This window comes from Ranitomeya variabilis, chromosome 6 (genome assembly GCF_051348905.1).
Source record: "Ranitomeya variabilis isolate aRanVar5 chromosome 6, aRanVar5.hap1, whole genome shotgun sequence".
In the NCBI taxonomy this organism is placed as follows: Eukaryota; Metazoa; Chordata; class Amphibia; order Anura; family Dendrobatidae; genus Ranitomeya; species Ranitomeya variabilis.
This window is the reverse complement of record NC_135237.1, coordinates 239042458-239063802: the sequence shown is the minus strand read 5'-3', so window position 1 is coordinate 239063802 and position 21345 is coordinate 239042458. Positions and strand designations below refer to the sequence as shown.

General features: G+C 41.3%; 1 protein-coding gene across 1 annotated transcript in view; it reads left to right on the top strand.

Annotated features, from left to right (window-relative positions):
* The window catches only part of COL15A1 (collagen type XV alpha 1 chain), a 1855347-nt gene that overhangs the window by 1721122 nt on the left and 112880 nt on the right, over nucleotides 1-21345 (top strand). The window lies entirely within an intron of this gene.

Genomic DNA, 21345 nt, shown 5'->3' with positions numbered 1-21345 from the left:
AGTGGTATTATTTTACATGTTAAAGAGAATCTGTCACCATATTTTTACCATATCTAAGAGCAGTATAAAGTTGGGATTTACATCTTGATTCTAATTGTGGATCACTTATTATACTTCTTACTGTAGTTTTGATAAATTCTCTTATTGATGAACTTCTGATAAGTAGTCTGCGGTATTCAATAACACTAGCTATACCAGCTGCACTATAGGTAGGAAGCTGTCAGTCAATCGTGAGAGTGTGTGTTTAAACTGAGTTCACCACTGGGAGCAGTGCTGCAACAGATAAAACAGTAATTTTATCATGACCAGTAGCATAGCTGCCGAAAGGGGGGGCAGAAGAGGAATGCACTGCCACCAATCGCTGTGGGGCCCCTGAGCAGGTGGGGGGCCCGGTGGTAGCAATGGACCTCCCCCCCCCGCTCGTCATTGCAAGTTCAACTGTATCGGATGGATGCAGCTGACCGCATTGATGAGTGGGAGTGTTGCTCTCCCATTATTCCCCCTCTCAGCGTCTGACGTCACTAACGCAGACACTAGTAGTGGGTGCGGAGATGTGCGGGCGCTCAGCGCAGGGAGTGGTGAGTTTTGCATTTTTTTAAAATGGGGTGCTTTATACAATATAGATTCTGCCTATTGGGGTGTGTTATACTATAGAGTCTGCCTATGGGGGGCTCATTATACAATATAGAGTCCGCCTATGGAGGTGAATTATACAATATAGAGTTTGCCTATGGGGGTGCATTATACTATAGAGTCTGACTATGGGGTGCATTATACTAAATAGAGTCTCCCTATGGGGGGTGCATTATACTATATAGAGTTTCCATATGGGGGTGCATTATACTATATACAGTCTACCTATGGGAGGTGCATTATGCAATATAGAGTCTGCCTATGGGGGGTGCATTATACTACATCGTTGGGCTATGGAGAAAGAGGGCACGTATTGTTATACGGGAACTCAGGTTATTGTGACTGTCAAAGGGGCATACAGGGCATCATTACTTTCTAGGGGCAAAATGTGGGCACTGTTTTCTAGGGCATACACACAGGGCATTACTACATTCTAGAGCTTTGTTTTACATTCTAGAAGGCACACAGTACCACACAGTAGGTGCATTAATAGGGACACATACGGCAGCAGCGGCTCAGCAGCGAGCCGTGGCTGGTAGAAGTTGCCATGTTGGTCTGGGTCAAATGGAAAAGGCGTGAACAGTGAATGATTCCATCAGAAAGAACGTCACCATCTATAACTTTGCTGTAATCTCTTATATGTTCCGTAGGACTGGTATCTTACCACTGACCATATGGCACAAATCTCATTGTTGGTCTTTGTATAGAGATTATTTTCAGCAACAGCACGGTCATCTGCTGAGGTTCTCCTACATCCACTATTGGGGTGCATCACCCAGTTGTAATCAAGGTTACATTGGTTATGGGCCCACTCAGAAGTTTCGCTCCCCCCTCTGAACCAAAACCCTAGCTACGCCTCTGATCATGACTTTTGGATATGGGATGCATGCCCACTCCATCTTAACACAACCGTAAATACAGTAAACCTAGACACTCGAATAAATACACAAAACACATTATTTTGGTTGTCAGAATGGCCACAGCTTTGTTTAAATCACAAGATTAAAACAATGCCAGTAGGAGACAGGTAAAGTGCTAGTACATTGAGATCCACAAGTACTGTGATACCCCCAGCAATTTGACACACAGCACCAAGACAGACAGCCATAAAGGGGCGGCACGCACTGGCTTGCCATTCAAGCAGAGCCGGTAAACTTTCAGGGCACCAATGACCCAGGAAAGGTCAGAGAGGCGCAACGCCTGCGCACTGCAGTACTTTGCTCTGCCCTCAACAAGGCAGATAAGTACACCTGCACAGGAGCGCAATGCCGGGGAGCCTGTGATGCAAGCAGGAGGGCGGCATCGCAAGAACATGGGAGGCGCCGGACCCGGACCTGCGACACCCATCGGACTGGACGGCCCCGCAGGTGAGTATAATAAAACGTATTTTTCTTATCTTTCAAGTCGGATCAGGGGCTTATCTACAGCATTATAGAATGCTGCAGATAATCTCTGAAAGGCGGTGGCCGTATCTTATATTGGCTAAACCTGGTGAAAGGTTCGCTCTAAGTCTGCTGGCTATAGTGGCCTGTTCAAAAGTCATCAAAATTTAGGTGGTAAAGATAAACTTTTTCATTCCTCTTATGCAATTAGCATTAATTCCTGAAAAGCATCTGAAGGGTTAATGAACTACCCGAAAGCAATTTTGAATACGTTGAGGGATGTGGTTTTTATAACTTTTGGGGGTTTCCAATATATAGGACCCCCAAAGTCATTTAAAAACTGAACAGGTCCATAAAAAAATACATTTTGTAAAATTTCCTGGAAAATGAAAAACTACTGCTACATTTTTAAACCTCCTAAAATGCTAACAAAATAAAACATTTTACAAATGGGTCTGATGTAAAGTAAACATCATGGAAATCATAACACTGGGGAACACAATTTTTTAAGAGTTAGGTCAGGCAACTGTTCTTTATTAATTTTTGGATGCTGAATCCAGAAATGATCTCAGTTTTTCTCTATCACGTCAAGTTTTTGAACTATAGGATTTTTGTCTTCTCAAAACTATGTAAACTACTGTACCTAAAAAGTGTTGTGTTTTTTTTTAAATAGTACAAATATGAACAAAAAATGAAATATATAAGAAATAGGCATGACAAAGTTGTGACTACTCTTACAAGTTGCCACGTAGCTCTATATGAGTCGAATTGTAATCAGATAACAAGTCTTATTACAGATATCAGTGCAATTGTGCTTCTCTGGCAGGTAAGTTGTGTAGGAAAAACTTGACGTGCTAGAAAAAAACTGACTACATTTTTGGAATCAGCATGCCAATTTTAGTATAAATCAGCTCAAAAACCTAACTCAACAGAACATTTTTTTCAAATTGTTCCCCTGTGAATCATTCAGTTTGAAAATTGCTAATTTTTAAAAAATTTTGTCAAATTGGTAAAGTGCTGAAGTAGAGATATATTTTATTGCACCTAATGGAGTCAGTGATATAAAACCCAGAATTTTTCCACCAGCACATTAAGTGTTGTTAGGGTTAAGCTAAGTTGCATAATGGGCTGGCTTTTATGTGGACATTCATAGAGCAGGTGACTGACACATATTGGCCTCAGTGATGTGAAACCAGAGTATTTTACTCAAGCACCCTACATGCTGTGAGGGTTTAATTAAAGTTGCATGCATAGGCCGGTTTTAAGTGGACATCTATAGAGTGGGAGGGAAGGTATCCACCATATCTCCACCTGCAGTGTCGGCACCGTCATGTGCTGAAAGTACCTGTGTTGTGTCACAGTCATGTGATCAGTCACATAGGTGAGGAGTCACATGGTCAGGGCTTAAATAGCTGGGCTCCAGAGGCAGTCAGTGTGTTGAGTGTCTGGAGAGGAATACTCCAGACAAGTGGTTTGTGCTGTGAACCGCTGACCCCACAAGTTTCCACTAATGCTTTTGTTAGTACTTTGGCTAGGATAGTAGTGCTGTATGATGGGTGAAGGGATGTGTTTGATGAGGGGAGGGGGTAGTGAGCAGAGATGAGCGAGCCTTCCAAGTTTTGGTTTTGTTCACTGAATATCCCGATGTTCGCCGAGCATGATTGCCGAACAGTTCGACAACGTACCCAAACCCCATTAAATTCAATAGGAGGCAAAACCAAACATATACAAAATACCTAAAGGGGTGACAAAAGGTTTCCCAAACAACGCAAATTAGGGGCCAACACTTTGAAAAGTGTCATCGATTGACTCACAGTAGAAATTTGCTATTGTCACAGCTGCAGTCAGCCATGGGCCATGTGTCAGGAATTACAGGGGGGATGCATTTGTATATCCCACTGCTGCCACCAATCTGTCATGATGGTGTTTGGTTGGTAAGGTGTTTGGTTGTTGCCAGTTCTTCGTCGGGGGATTTATTGATATCCCAGTTCTGGTTAGGAATTTGCAGCTCTCTGGTGCCCCCCTTACTCTCAGGTCATTCAGGGAACTGCATCTAGGATAATTAGTCGCCAGAAAGGCTGCCTTGCTACATACTGGCTATTGGGCATGCTGAAGTGAGAGCAATATAACTACTCCCGCTCAGGCAGGAAATACAATTATCAAACACCGTCCATCACTGCCCGAGTTTCCCAAAAGCTCAGAACACTTGGCTGCCACCAGCTACTATTACAATGATTAATAGTGGGTCAGGAGCCAACCCAATCAGTAGTGTAATTTACTTCAGAGGACGTGGGAGGTACGTTTCGAGCAAGGAAACAAAACTAGTAAATAGTTTAACTTTTACTCCAAAAAGAAATAGGCAGTGTTTACAAAAGTCTAAAAAGATATGACCAAAATGAGACAAATACAATATGTACACAATGATTACAAATGAAAAGGAATAAAAGTGAAAAGCACAGTTCTCTCAGACAATGGCAAGCCATAAGATGGGGGAAGGGCAACACATCCCAATGCATCCGAGCAGATTGCAGAGCTTCTTTTTGCTGACTTCCTGGGCAAAAGGCCACTCCTAAAATGAGGTTGAACCTCTTATACCCTCTGCTCGTGACATCACTGAGGGGCTGGATTCGCCCCTTGGAAAGTTATTGAAAACCTTCTATTAACTATAACTCAGGGTGGGAACCTCGTAGAGGGATGATGAAAGGATTACATGTCTTCTCACGAGATTAGCTTACATTTGAGTCTAGACATGGGGTAGTTGTTGGACCTGGTTAAGTAGAAATCCATTTCTCGGATTCTGCTGGTTCTGGAACCTAGAAAAATCACTGTGTAGTGGCTCTACTGATGCACATTCCAAAAATGTAAGCTTCACACCTCTATCAATAATCTGTGCATTATACTTAACTTTTCAAGAGCAAAGAAGTCCCATGTTCGTGGGACAAAGGCTGATTCCTGATCACCAACACATTCTTGAGGGAGGGGGGATGAGTGGTTTAGAATTACACAGGGAGACTGAGGGGGCCATGCAGCTGTGTATCTGCCGAAGCGCTTTGTGTTCAGACCAGCAAACCTAATGGGGGGAAGGAAAGTGTGTGTGCTGAGCTGACATGTCATTTGCAAACCCAAAAGATGTAGCAGAGCTCTGTATGAGTCATGGCACAATGAGGATTCCGTCATATTTCATGACACCATGCATGAGGTATCAGGGTCTGGGCCAGCATTTAGAGCTTTGAATTGAAGTTTCAATTAAGACTTGGTGGTTAAGGGAGCACTGTAAGCCTTCTTTGCTAGGATCCCCTGTGGGTGAGGTGGAACGCTGTGCTGACTGCAGGTAGATACTATTATAAATGTCTGGATTTCTATGCACTAAGAATTTTTTGTACTAGAGGCATGCTTAGGCAGCTAGAGGTGCACCGGACTGTGTGAGTTTATAAAGCTACTACTCTGCATGTGTCATTATATAATGATGTATACCATTCAGCTTTTCACCTTATGTTAGGGTGCTAGAGCATTTGTGCATTTTTTATGACTTTTCCAATAAAAAGCCTTAAATTCACTTTCCTCTGGATCTCTTCATTGTTGCTACCCTTAAAGGGGCGACCGCTTTGTGTGTATTCTTTGCTAGGATCCCTGATAACTCATAGAACGACTCAATTTTTTTTTCCCAGCCACATTCAGGTGGCACAAACATCAGTTTCACAGTGTACTATTGGTAGAAAAATGTAAGGAAAGTAACACAGGCAGTTGACTGAACAACTGACCCACAGTAGAACATTTGCAATTGTGCTCTAAAGCTTACATGTAGGATCCAAAGAACAAAGAAAGTTGAGTTCCAGCTCCGTAAAAAATATCAAAAAGTTTATTTCAGTCCATCATTAAAATACGACAAATTACTGTGCTCCCTACGGATACAACTCCCAATGTGAGGGGCAAACGGCAACGCGTTTCGATCCGAGGATCCTTCTCAAAGCCATATCTAAATCTGATTGAGTTTCTCCTATATACTGGGAACCACCAATCAGATTCAATTCCAGTGTCACATGATATTATCAAAGGTCGTAATAAAAGCATTAACAATCCATACAGATATATTTAAAATATTCACTTTATACTTAGCAATAATGCAGCATAGTCTCTACACGTCTATTTAATCCCATCGGATGTCTAGTATTTAAATGAAATATCCAATACGCCTCTCTTGTTAGGAGCCGTCTCCTCATATCACCGCCCCGCCGAGACATGTTAACCTGCTCTATAGCCTGTACCTGAAAACTTGCAATATTACGTGCATGGTGGGTAACAAAATGTCTGGATGCTGCTGACATATTTCTGTTATTACTTGTTATATTATTAATGTCATACAAATGTTCCCGAATACGGGTTTTGAGTTTCCTTGATGTGCATCCAATATATGACATATTGCATTTATTGCAATCAATTTTGTATATCAAATTCATAGAATTGCAGTTTATATATTGTTTAATATTGAATTTGATTGTACCTTCCATATTTTGAAAGGTTTTGGTTACTAGAGCATATTTACATGTGCTACAATTGTTTGTGCCGCATCTAATAAAACCCGGATAATCCAACCATGTTCTTTTCTGTCCCATTATGTGCGATTGGAACAGACTGGGGGATATTTGGCTTCCTATAGTTGGAGCCCTTCTAGACACTACATTAATACCGGATTTTAGAATGTCATTTAGTTGTTGATCCTCATAGAGCACGGGCAGGTACCTATGGATAATATTTTTTAATTTATTATATTGATGGCTATATTGAAAACATATATATGGTTTTTTTATCTGATTTGAATCTATCTTTCTCTCTGATGTTATTAGATCTGTCCGATCTTTTTTTTCCACTATCTTTTTTGCTCTATTGATTACCCAATTGGGATATTTACGTTTTTTTAATTTATTCTCGATCTGCCTAAATTCCCCCTGTAGATCTTCTGCTAAAGAACAATTCCTTTTAATTCTGGTGAACTCCCCCACTGGAATTGCCTTAATAGTATGTTTACTGTGGCTGCTGTCCGCATGTAATATAGTGTTGCCACTGACTGGTTTGTGATGGGTTCTGGAAATGATTTTTTGATCAACAGATCCACTGAGTTCCAAATCCAAAAAGGAAATCCTAATTTTATCAACTTTGTATGTAAATCTGATATTGTATTCGTTGTCACTCAGGTAATCCACAAATTGTGGTATGGCAGATACATCACCCCTCCAAATTATGAGGGTATCATCTATGTATCTGCCATACCACAATATATCATCCAAATACGGACTGCCCACCGAGAAAATATATTCCAATTCCCAATATGCCATGACCAAATTTGCTAGGGAGGGTGAGTATTTAGCACCCATGGCCACTCCCGTTCTTTGTAAATAAAATTGGCCATCAAACAAAAAAAAATTTTTAGACAACAGAAATTGAATCACATTCAGCAGATAATTAATCAAATCTGTAGAAAAACCACTATACTTAGTGAGATGGTATTGTATTGCTCTTAATGCCAGCCAGTGGGGGATACATGTGTAAAGGGAAATAACATCGCAGGAGACCCATGTATAATTAGCCTGCCACATTTTATTATCCATGACTCTCAAAACTTCCTTGGAGTCTCGTATGTACCCCGGAGTTCGTTTTACTAGTGGTTGAAGAAGAGAATCAACCCACTGGCAGAGTTTCTCATTACATGAGCCCACCCCCGACACAATTGGTCGCATAGGAGGAATTCCTTCTTTTTTGTGAATTTTGGGTACCCCATAAATAATAGGGAGAATCGGGTTCTCTACCATTAGGTAATCTACTTGCTTTTTGGTTAGTACACCTAAACTCTGTCCCTCCTTTATAATTAAATCCCTTTCTTTTATAATTGCATTAGATGGATTAGATTTTAATTTCTCATATGTATTGGAATCTGACAGAAGTTCTATCATTTTGCTATGGTAATCTGATGTATTAAGCACTACTACTACCCCCCCTTTGTCCGACATTTTGATGGTAATATCTGTCATATCTTTTAGTTCTCTTAGTGCATTTTGGAATCTCCTGGATATATTACTTTTCCAAAATGCACTAAGAGAACTAAAAGATATGACAGATATTACCATCAAAATGTCGGACAAAGGGGGGGTAGTAGTAGTGCTTAATACATCAGATTACCATAGCAAAATGATAGAACTTCTGTCAGATTCCAATACATATGAGAAATTAAAATCTAATCCATCTAATGCAATTATAAAAGAAAGGGATTTAATTATAAAGGAGGGAAAGAGTTTAGGTGTACTAACCAAAAAACAAGTAGATTACCTAATGGTAGAGAACCCGATTCTCCCTATTATTTATGGGGTACCCAAAATTCACAAAAAAGAAGGAATTCCTCCTATGCGACCAATTGTGTCGGGGGTGGGCTCATGTAATGAGAAACTCTGCCAGTGGGTTGATTCTCTTCTTCAACCACTAGTAAAACGAACTCCGGGGTACATACGAGACTCCAAGGAAGTTTTGAGAGTCATGGATAATAAAATGTGGCAGGCTAATTATACATGGGTCTCCTGCGATGTTATTTCCCTTTACACATGTATCCCCCACTGGCTGGCATTAAGAGCAATACAATACCATCTCACTAAGTATAGTGGTTTTTCTACAGATTTGATTAATTATCTGCTGAATGTGATTCAATTTCTGTTGTCTAAAAATTTTTTTTTGTTTGATGGCCAATTTTATTTACAAAGAACGGGAGTGGCCATGGGTGCTAAATACTCACCCTCCCTAGCAAATTTGGTCATGGCATATTGGGAATTGGAATATATTTTCTCGGTGGGCAGTCCGTATTTGGATGATATATTGTGGTATGGCAGATACATAGATGATACCCTCATAATTTGGAGGGGTGATGTATCTGCCATACCACAATTTGTGGATTACCTGAGTGACAACGAATACAATATCAGATTTACATACAAAGTTGATAAAATTAGGATTTCCTTTTTGGATTTGGAACTCAGTGGATCTGTTGATCAAAAAATCATTTCCAGAACCCATCACAAACCAGTCAGTGGCAACACTATATTACATGCGGACAGCAGCCACAGTAAACATACTATTAAGGCAATTCCAGTGGGGGAGTTCACCAGAATTAAAAGGAATTGTTCTTTAGCAGAAGATCTACAGGGGGAATTTAGGCAGATCGAGAATAAATTAAAAAAACGTAAATATCCCAATTGGGTAATCAATAGAGCAAAAAAGATAGTGGAAAAAAAAAGATCGGACAGATCTAATAACATCAGAGAGAAAGATAGATTCAAATCAGATAAAAAAAACATATATATGTTTTCAATATAGCCCTCAATATAATAAATTAAAAAATATTATCCATAGGTACCTGCCCGTGCTCTATGAGGATCAACAACTAAATGACATTCTAAAATCCGGTATTAATGTAGTGTCTAGAAGGGCTCCAACTATAGGAAGCCAAATATCCCCCAGTCTGTTCCAATCGCACATAATGGAACAGAAAAGAACATGGTTGGATTATCCGGGTTTTTTTAGATGTGGCACAAACAATTGTAGCACATGTAAATATGCTCTAGTAACCAAAACCTTTCAAAATATGGAAGGTACAATCAAATTCAATATTAAACAATATATAAACTGCAATTCTATGAATTTGATATACAAAATTGATTGCAATAAATGCAATATGTCATATATTGGATGCACATCAAGGAAACTCAAAACCCGTATTCGGGAACATTTGTATGACATTAATAATATAACAAGTAATAACAGAAATATGTCAGCAGCATCCAGACATTTTGTTACCCACCATGCACGTAATATTGCAAGTTTTCAGGTACAGGCTATAGAGCAGGTTAACATGTCTCGGCGGGGCGGTGATATGAGGAGACGGCTCCTAACAAGAGAGGCGTATTGGATATTTCATTTAAATACTAGACATCCGATGGGATTAAATAGACGTGTAGAGACTATGCTGCATTATTGCTAAGTATAAAGTGAATATTTTAAATATATCTGTATGGATTGTTAATGCTTTTATTACGACCTTTGATAATATCATGTGACACTGGAATTGAATCTGATTGGTGGGTCCCAGTATATAGGAGAAACTCAATCAGATTTAGATATGGCTTTGAGAAAGATCCTCGGATCGAAACGCGTTGCCGTTTGCCCCTCACATTGGGAGTTGTATCCGTAGGGAGCACAGTAATTTGTCGTATTTTAATGATGGACTGAAATAAACTTTTTGATATTTTTTACAGAGCTAGAACTCAACTTTCTTTGTTCTTTGGATCCTACACGATTTCCTGCTGCGGAGTTCCGTGCACCTGCGTTCATCAACGGTGAGCTGGCTTATTACCTTTTCTTTGTTCGTTCTTCTAAAGCTTACATACCCAGGTAGAATTTTTGCTTTCTTGGCCTTTTTTCAGAGGATATGAATGATAACACCAAAACTTTTTCTCCACTCATGGTTAGTGGTTGGGTGAAGCCATTTATTGTCAAACTACTGTGTTTTCTCTATTTAAATCATAATGACAACCAAAACATCCAAATAACCCTGATCAAAAGTTCACATACCCCATTTCTTAATACCGTGCATTGCCTCCTCTAACATCAATGACAACTTGAAATCTTTTGTGGTAGTTGTGCATGAGGTTCTTTATTTTCTCAGATAGTAAAGCTGCCCACTCTTCTTGGCAAAAAGCCTCCAGTTCCTGTAAATTCCGAGGCTGTCTTCTAGCATGAACTGCGTGCTTGAGATCTCCCCAGAGTGGCTCAATGAAATTGAGGTCAGGAGACTGAGATGGCCACTCCCGAACCTTCACTTTGTTCTATAGTAGCCAATGACAGGTCGACTTGGTCTTGTGTTTTGGATCGTTATCATGTTGAAACATCCAAGTACGTTCCATGCGCAGCTTCCGGGTTGATGAGTGCAAATTTGCCAGTATTTGCTGATAACTAGCTGCATTTATAATTCCTTCAACTTTGACCAAGTTTCCTCTGCCTTTGTAGCTCACACATTCCCAAAACATCAGTGATCCACCTCCATGTTTTACAATAGGAACGGTGTTCCTTTCATCATAGGCCTTGTTGACCTCTCTCCAAATGTAATGTTTATGGTTGTGGCCAAAAAGTTCAATTTTGGTCTCATTACTCCAAATTACCTTGTTCCAGAAGTTTTGAGGCTTGTCTCTGTACTGTTTTGCGTATTGTAGGTGAGATACTTTGTGGCACTTGCGCAGTAATGGCTTTCCTCTGGTGACTCGACCATGCAGCCCATTTTTCTTCAAGTACCTCCTTATTGTGCATCTTGAAACAGCCACACCGCTAGTTTTCAGAGAGTCCAGTATTTCAGCTGATGTTATTTGTGGGTTTTTCTTTGCATCTCGAAAAATTTTCCTGGCAGTTGTGAACAACCCTTTTGTTGGTCTACCTGACCGTTTTTTTTTTTTTTTTTTTACAGAGCCCCTTATTTTCTTTTTGTTAATCACAATTTGAATGCTGCTGACTGGCATTATGAATTCCCTGGATATCTTTTTGTATCCCTTTCCTGTTTTATACAGTTCAACTACCTTTTCCCATAGATCCTTTGACAGTTCTTTTGCTTTTCCCATGACTCACAATCCAGAAATGTCAGTGTCTGGATGAAAGATGCAAGAATCTGTCTGGATCCCAGAAACTCTCTCAGGTTTTATGCACACACACTCATTACAAGCAAACAAGTCACACATGAGGATGTTAACTTTAGTAGCCATTCAAACCCATTTGTGTCAACTTCTGTGTATGTTATCAGGCCAAAATCACCAGGGTATGTGAACGTTTGATCAGGGTCATTTGGATGTTTTGGGTTGTCATTATGATTTGAAAAGAGGAAACACAGTAGTTTGACAACAAATGCCTTCATCCAACTTCTAACCATGAGTGGATAAAAAGATTTTGTGTTATCATTCATATTCACTGAAAAACAAGCCAAGAAAGCAAAAATTCTGCCGGGGTATGTAAACTTTGTAGCACAACTGTAATAATGGCACAGAAGAATTCAGCCATGGCCATACATAAGGTATCAGGGTTTGGGTCAGCATTTAGAGTTTTGAATTGAAATTTCAATTAGGACCTGGTGGTTAAGTGAGCAGTGTAAGCCTTCTTTGCTGGGAGCCCTGATACTTCATGCAACAGCTCAATTTTTTTCCCAGCCACACTCAAGTGGCACAAACATCAGTTTCATAGAGTATTACTGGTAGAAAAATGTAAAGTTAGTTGAGTGAAAGTGAGTGCTGGCCAGTCGTTCTGGGAGCCCTACTACTACAGGCAACACACATGAAGGAGACCAAACTTGGATTCTCCACATTTCAAAAAATTATTGTCACACACCAGTAAAATGTCGTCAATTTCCACAGAGTGGAAACAGTATAATAGACCTCTGACATACCTTCCACTACAGACAACCCACCAGATGGAGACCCAACTAAGAGTTTCCACATTTGTAGAAACTGTTTGTAACATCAAAAGCAGTAGGAACAACAGGCACAGAAGCCATGACAAAGGTGTCACAGACTGCAATAATGCAAGATCAATGCATGACAATAAAAAGGACACCATCGCCTAGTCTGCCCAGTCTGCGAATGGGGTGCAAAAGTCATTGGAGATCCATGACCTGTTTATTTTGATGAAAGTTAGGCGGTCTACACTTTCAGAGGACAGCCGGATGCGCTTATCCATCGGGACACCATCAGTAGTGCTGAATACATTGTCTGAGAGAACGCTGGCTGCCGGGCATGACAAAACCTCCAAGACATGACAGGCGAGCTCATGTCACTCTTCCATTTTTGAAAACCAAAATGTAAATGAGTCCAATTTCCCCTTAATGGCATTCATATTGAGCTCAAGATACTCCTGCCCCGTACTCTCCAGTCCTTCACAACAAGTCTGACTTGTACTGTGTTCTGCTAGTGCATGGGCTGGTCTAAAAAATGGGTGAAATGACTCACATAAATTGCTTATGCCACTTACACTGCTGCTGCTAAAGCTTTGGCGGTGACCCCTTGACATTTCCGGGGTTGGAAGTCTAGAACTGCGATGCACACTGTGTGCCTCATTATTGTCTTGGGGAAAAACACTCATAAGATTGTCTACAAGCGTGTTTCGATACTCCAGCATGTGTGCATCCGTTTCCAGAGGGCGAAGCATCTGCCAAAATGTACTCTTGTACCGTGGATCTAACAGAGTGGTAACCCAGTACTTAGCACTATTTCTAACCTTAAGAATAGGGGCATCATGTTGAAGATAGTGCAGCAAGAAGGCGCTCATGTGTCAGGCGCTTCAATGAGGTCCAAGTAAGTGGTGTGTTAGTGGTGGGTTAAAATCAAAGTTGCTTCCTTCTTCCCTTCCCACCAACCACGGACAATAGAGAGGGGATCATTATCCTCTTCATCTCCTGACTGTTGTGCATCCATCACCTTTTCCTCCTCATCCTCCTCAATTTGATACTTGGATCCTGAACTTTCACTAACAGTTTGTCTGGTACCATTAGCCCCCTCGATCGCTGTAATCCACGCTCCCATAGGACCGGCATGTGCGATGACAGTCCGGAACTTACAGATATTGTTATCCCTTCCACATCCCCCTCTGCTTCCATCTCTTCCTATGGGACTACCACCTCCTCACGCAGATTATTCAAAGTGTGCTCCAGCAGATAGATAACTGGAATAGTGATGCTGATGAAGGCATTGTCAGCTCTAGCAATCTTAGAAGCCATTTCAAAATTGTGCAGAAGGGTGCAGAGGTCCTTCATCTGTGCCCACTTCGTAAGTGTGATTTGCACCATGTCTGTACTGCGTTGGCCCAGGCTGTACAAAATGACAAACTGCACCAGTGCTCATTGCTGCTGCCACAGTCTTTGCAATATCTGCAGAGTGGAATTCCACCATGTTGGCTCATCGCATATCAACAGGTTAGCCGGTAAGACGAAAGACTTCTTTAGTGATGCAAGTCAATGACCTGCGCGGTGCGATTGTTGAAAGTGAGTACACAGCGACCATACATTCTGCAGCAGTGCATCCAGCCCTTGATAGTGGCGGAGAAATTGCTTTATCACCAGGTTGAGGACGTGAGCCATGTAAGGCATGTGTGTGAGGTTGCCCCAGTGTATTGCTGCCACCAGGTTCACACCGTTATCACACACGGCCTTATCTGGCTCCAGACTCAGTGAAGACAGCCGTTGCTAAAACTCGACCTGGATATCTGTCCAAAACTCAAGCTGCATGACTGCGATATCTAAGGCATATTAATTTTAACAATGCCTGATTGCGGTGAGCCCTGGGGGAGATTCTCTCTGCACTGTTGGAATGTGTTTCTCATTAAAGGATAGGTTGAGGGCGTAGGTGGAGGCCCTAGAGGAGGTGAAGGAGCCAGAAGCAGTGGAGGAAGTGTTAGATACAAAGGTTTGTCCCACAAGCCTTGGGGATTCCAAGACCTGTGGATCAGCCCCTTGACCGCCTGCCCCCACAACCACTAGAGTCACACAGTGCCAAGTCAGTGAGATGTAACACCCTTGCCCATGTTTGCATGTCCTGGTGTCAGTGGTGAAATGCATCCTGGCAGACATAGATTTTTTCAGGGAATTAGTGATTTGTCTGTCACATGCTGGCGTAGTGCTGGCAAAGCTTTCTTAGAGAAATAATGGTGACTGGGTAACTGGTACTGGGGGACTGCAACGGTCATCAACTTTCGGAAACTATCTGTATCCAGAAAGGCAGCATTTCCATGGCCAACAGATTGGAGATTGTGGCGTTCAAGCTCTTAGCTTTGGGATGTGTAGGACGAAACATTCTTTTATGTGACCACAACTGTGGGAACGAGGACTGGGTGCTGTGCTGAGAAAGGGTGGAGTAGAGTGAACAGGACAAACTGCTTGACTGTGAGTGAGGTGCAGATGGAGATGTTATGGTAGATTGAGAAAGATGTTTTGTGCTTCATGAAACAAAAACAGCAGGCATCTCTACTTCCGTAACAGCTGACAGGCTCTTACTTCTCCCCGACTGTAGTGGGTAAAGAAGTGGAGTTTCTGCGGCTGGAGACCTGTGTTCGTCACCATGGCTAGTGTTCTGAGGAGGAAGAAACATCAGGTGTGGTGGATGGGAGGGCTGGTGATTGGTAAGGCCCTCTAGTCTGCATAGGCTCCTCTGGAAGAAGCCAGCAGCAAAACGCGCGTCGGGGTAGGGAGATGCCATTGCTATCTTTGAGGTAAATACTCTGGCTTGTTTGTGTTTGCTACGTGATATTTGGTGTGTAATCTCTCCTCACAGTTGGGTAATATCCTATGTCCAATTGAGTTACATAGATATGTGTGCATTTACTCTCTACTTTGTGACAGGGGTATTTTGGTATTTATATTATATATATATATATATATATATATATATATATATATATATATATATATATATATATACACACAGCTCGGCAAAAATTAAGAGACCACCACATCAAAACTCTGTGATGGGCAGCCCAATCTCCAGACCTGAACCCCATTGAAAACCTCTGGAATGTAATCAATAGGATGATGGATAGTCACAAGCCATCAAACAAAGAAGAACTGCTTCGATTGCATGGGCATTATCTACTTACAGGGCAGAATCTATCTAGAACTCTCTTTTAAGCGGCAGCATGTTAGTTTTAGAAGTTTCATTAGAAGTTAAGGTAGTTAAAGTTTGAATAAGATATGAACAAATGATTGACATGCATTGCTTGTAACCTTTGCAATATCCCAGACATGGTTATGTGTGGTAATTTTATGTACCTTATGGATGGTAACGAATATAAGCAAATGTATGTATGATTCATGCTGTAATCAATAAACGAATTTAAAAAAAAAAAGAACTGCTTACATTTTTGTGCCAGAAGCAGTGTGAAAGACTGGTGGAAAGCATGCCAAGACGCATGAAAGCTGTGATTAAAAATCATGGTTATTCCACACAAAATTGATTTCTGAACTCTTCCTGAATTAAAACATTAGTATTGTTGTTTCTAAATGATTATGAACTTGTTTTCTTTGCATTATTTAAGGTTTGAAAGCACTGTTTGTTTGTTTTTTGACCATTTCTCCTTTTCAGAAAAATAAAAGACAAAATTTATTGCTTGGAAATTCGGAGACATGTTGTCAGAAGTTTATAGACTAAAAGAACAATTTAAATTTTTCTCAAAAATATACCTATAAAGAGAAAAATCAGACAAACTGAAAATTTTGCAGTGGTCTCTTAACCCCTTTCTGACATCTGACGTACTATCCCGTCGAGGTGGGGTGGGCCCGTATGACCACCGACGGGATAGTACGTCATACGCGATCGGCCGCGCTCACGGGGGGAGCGCGGCCGATCGCGGCCGGGTGTCAGCTGCATATCGCAGCTGACATCCAGCACTATGTGCCAGGAGCAGTCACGGACCGCCCCCGGCACATTAACCCCCGGCACACCGCGATCAAACATGATCGCGGTGTACCGGCGGTATAGGGAAGCATCGCGCAGGGAGGGGGCTCCCTGCGGGCTTCCCTGAGACCCCCGGAGCAACGCAATGTGATCGCGTTGCTCCGAGGGTCTCCTACCTCCCTCCTCGCCGCAGGTCCCGGATCCAAGATGGCCGCGGCATCCGGGTCCTGCAGGGAGGGAGGTGGCTTACCGAGTGCCTGCTCAGAGCAGACACTTGGTAAGCCTGCAGCCCTGCACAGCAGATCGCAGATCTGGCAGAGTGCTGTGCACACTGCCAGATCAATGATCTGTGATGTCCCCCCCTGGGACAAAGTAAAAAAGTAAAAAAAAAATTCCCCACATGTGTGTAAAAAAAAAAAAATAAAAATATCCTAAATAAAGAAAAAAAAAATATATATTATTCCCATAAATACATTTCTTTAGCTAAATAAAATAAAAAAAACAATAAAAGTACACATATTTAGTATCGCCGCGTCCGTAACGACCCAACCTATAAAACTGCCCCACTAGTTAATCCCTTCAGTAAACACCGTAAGAAAAAAAAAAAAAGAGGCAAAAAACAACGCTTTATTATCATACTGCCGAACAAAAAGTGGAATAACACGCGATCAAAAAGACTGATATAAATAACCATGGTACCGCTGAAAACATCATCTTGTCCCGCAAAAAACGAGCCGCCATACAGCATCATCAGCAAAAAAATAAAAAAATTATAGTCCTGAGAATAAAGCGATACCAAAATAATTATTTTTTCTATAAAATAGTTTTTATCGTATAAAAGTGCCAAAACATAAAAAAAATGATATAAATGACATATCGCTGTAATCGTACTGACCCGACGAATAAAACTGCTTTATCAATTTTACCAAACGCGGAACGGCATAAACGCCTCCCCCAAAAGAAATTCATGAATAGCTGGTTTTTGATCACTCTGCCTCACAAAAATCGGAATAAAAAGCGATCAAAAAATGTCACGTGTCCGAAAATGTTACCAATAAAAACGTCAACTTGTCCCGCAAAAAACTAGATCTCACATGACTCTGTGGACTCAAATATGGAAAAATTACAGCTCTCAAAATGTGGTAACGCAAAAAATATTTTTTGCAATGAAAAGCGTCTTTCAGTGTGTGACGGCTGCCAATCATAAAAATCCGCTAAAAAACCCACTATAAAAGTAAATCAAACCCCCCTTCATCACCCCCTTAGTTAGGGAAAAATAAAAAAATTAAAAAATGTATTTATTTCCATTTTCCGGTTAGGGTTAGGGCTAGAGTTAGGACTAGAGTTAAGGCTAGGGTTAGGGTTAGGGTTAGGGCAAGGGTTAGGGCTAGGGTTAGGGTTAGGGCTAGGGATGGGGCTAGGGTTAGGGCTAGGGTTAGGGTTAGGGCTAGGGTTGGGGCTAGGGTTAGGGCTAGGGTTAGGGCTAGGGTTAGGGCTAGTGTTAAGGCTAGTGTTAGGGCTAGTGATAGGGCTAGGGTTATTGCTACAGTTAGGGCTAGGGTTGGGGCTAGGGTTAGGGCTACAGTTAGGGTTGGGGCTAAAGATAGGGTTAGGGTTTGGATTAAATTTACGGTTGGGAATAGGGTTGGGTGTGTCTGGGTTAGAGGAGTGGTTAGGGTTACTGTTGGGATTAGGGTAAGGGGTGTGTTTGGATTAGGGTTTCAGTTATAATTGGGGGGTTTCCACTGTTTAGGCACATCAGGGGCTCTCCAAACGGGACATGGCATCCGATCTGAATTCCAGCCAATTCTGCGTTGAAAAAGGAAAACAGTGCTCCTTCCCTTCAGAGCTCTCCCGTGTGCCCAAACAGGGGTTTACCCCAACATATGGGGTATCAGCGTACTCAGGACAAATTGGACATCATCTTTTGGGGTCCAATTTCTCCTGCTACCCTTGGGAAAATACAAAACTGGGGGCCAAAAAATAAGTTTTGTGGGAAAAAAAGGATTTTTTATTTTCATGGCTCTGCGTTGTAAACTGTAGTGAAACACTTGGGGGTTCAAAGTTCTCACAACACATCTAGATAAGTTCCTTGGGGGGGTCTAGTTTCCGATATGGGGTCACTTGTGGGGGGGTTGTACTGTTTGGGTACATCAGGGGCTCTGCAAATGCAACGTGACGCCTGCAGACCAATCCATTTAAGTCTGCATTCCAAATGGCGCTCCTTCCCTTCCGAGCTCTGTCATGCGCCCAAGCAGTGGTTCCCCCCCACATATGGGGTATTAGCGTACTCAGGACAAATTGGACAACAACTTTTGTGGTCCAATTTATCCTGATACCCTTGTGAAAATACAAAACTGGGGGCTAAAAAATCATTTTTGTGAAAAAAAAAGAATTTTTATTTTCACGGCTCTGCGTTATAAACTGTAGTGAAACACTTGGGGGTTCAAAGCTCTCAAAACACATCTAGATAAGTTCCTTAGGGGGTCTACTTTCCAAAATGGTGTCACTTGTGGGGGGTTTTAATGTTTAGGCACATCAGGGGCTCTCCAAACGCAACATGGCATCCCATCTTAATTCCAGTCAATTTTGCATTGAAAAGTAAAATAGCGCTCCTTCCCTTCCGAGCTCTGCTATGCGCCCAAACAGTGGTTTACGCCCACATATGGGGTACCGTCGTACTCAGGACAAATTGCACAACAACTTTTGTGGTCTAATTTCTTCTCTTACCCTTGGGGAAATAAAAAAATGGGGGCGAAAAGATCATTTTTGTGAAAAAATATGATTTTTTATTTTTACGGCTCTGCATTATAAACTTCTGTGAAGCACTTGTTGGGTCAAAGTGCTCAACACACATCTAGATAAGTTCCTTAAGGGGTCTATTTTCCAAAATGGTGTCACTTGTGGGGGGTTTCAATGTTTAGGCACATCAGGGGTTCTCCAAATGCAACATGGCGTCCCATCTCAATTCCAGTCAATTTTGCATTGAAAAGTCAAATGGCGCTCCTTCCCTTCCGAGCTCTGCCCTGCGCCCAAACAATGGTTTACACCCACATATGGGGTATCAGCGTACTCAGGACAAATTGCACAACAATTTTTGGGGTCCAATTTCTTCTCTTACCCTTGAGAAAATAAAAAATTGGGGGCAAAAAAATCATTTTTGTGAAAAAATATGATTTTTTATTTTTACGGCTCTGCATTATAAACTTCTGTGAAGCAGTTGTTGGGTCAAAGTGCTCACCACACATCTAGATAAGATCCTTAGGGGGTCTACTTTCCAAAATGGTGTCACTTGTGGGGGGTTTCAATGTTTAGGCACATCAGGGGCTCTCCAAATGCAACATGGCGTCCCATCTCAATTCCAGTCAATTTTGCATTGAAAAGTCAAATGGCGCTCCTTTCCTTCCGAGCTCTGCCATGCGCCCAAACAGTGGTTTACCCCCACATATGGGGTATCAGCGTACTCAGAACAAATTGTACAAGAAATTTTGGGGTCTATTTTCTCCTGTTACCCTTGGTAAAATAAAACAAATTGGAGCTGAAATAAATTTTTTGTGAAAAAAAGTTAAATGTTCATTTTTATTTAAACATTCCAAAAATTCCTGTGAAACACCTGAAGGGTTAATAAACTTCCTGAAAGTGGTTTTGAGTACCTTGAGGGGTGCAGTTTTTAGAATGGTGTCACACTTGGGTATTTTCTATCATATAGACCCCTCAAAATGACTTCAAATGAGATGTGGTCCCTTAAAAAAAATGGTGTTGTAAAAATGAGAAATTGCTTGTCAACTTTTAACCCTTATAACTCCGTCAGAAAAAAAAATTTTGGTTCCAAAATTGTGCTGATGTAAAGTAGACATATGGGAAATGTTACTTATTAAGTATTTTGCGTGACATATGTCTGTGATTTAAGGGCATAAAAATTCAAAGTTGGAAAATTGCAAAATTTTCTAAATTTTCGCCAAATATTCATTTTTTTCACAAATAAACGCAAATTATATCGAATAAATTTTACCACTATCATGAAGTACAATATGTCACGAGAAAACAATGTCAGAATCGCCAAGATCCGTTGAAGCGTTCCAGAGTTATAACCTCATAAAGGGACAGTGGTCAGAATTGTAAAAATTGGCCCGGTCATTAACGTGCAAACCACCCTTGGGGGTGAAGGGGTTAAAATTGCCTAAAATACAAAGGAAATGAGTCATCTTTAACTGTAGGCCTTTTAGAGATCATTTATTCTTTAACTTGCTTAATTATTCACAATAAAAGTAATTTTGACCAGGGATCCCCAAACTTTTACATGCCACTACATATGTTAACTAAATCTGCTTTGTTCTGATACTTCCTGCTATATTGCCTTTGACAAAACTTTATTGACATACTTAGATGCGGATTACATCACAGCGGAAATGCATTTAACACGAACCTGTTGACAAGTTCGTTTTAAAATGCATGTGCATTTTTTACGACAGAATTGGTGGAATTTCCACACCTACTGCAGGTCTGTGCAGAAAACTCAGTGTGCCCACGAGAGAAACTGACATGCAGTGGGTTTGAAACATGCACCACAGATGTGACGGGTGTGTCAGAGGCTGCAGACAGTCGCATTGATCTTGCTGCAGAAGGTCTCTGCCCTTGGCGTAGCAGAAGGTCTCTGCCCTTGGCCTTGCAGACACCTTCTTAGCCCTTCTGATTCTTTGACCCGGTGGCAACCTTTCTCCGGCTCTAATTGACACACATGGACCTCAATGTTTGTAGAATCCCAGCCTGCTGCTGGGAGTTGCCGGTGATATTTCCATTTCCTCCTGTTGAGGCTTGGAGCTATAGTAGGCGGCAATCTTCTTATTTGGTGTTTCCGGAGGACATCTTTGTTA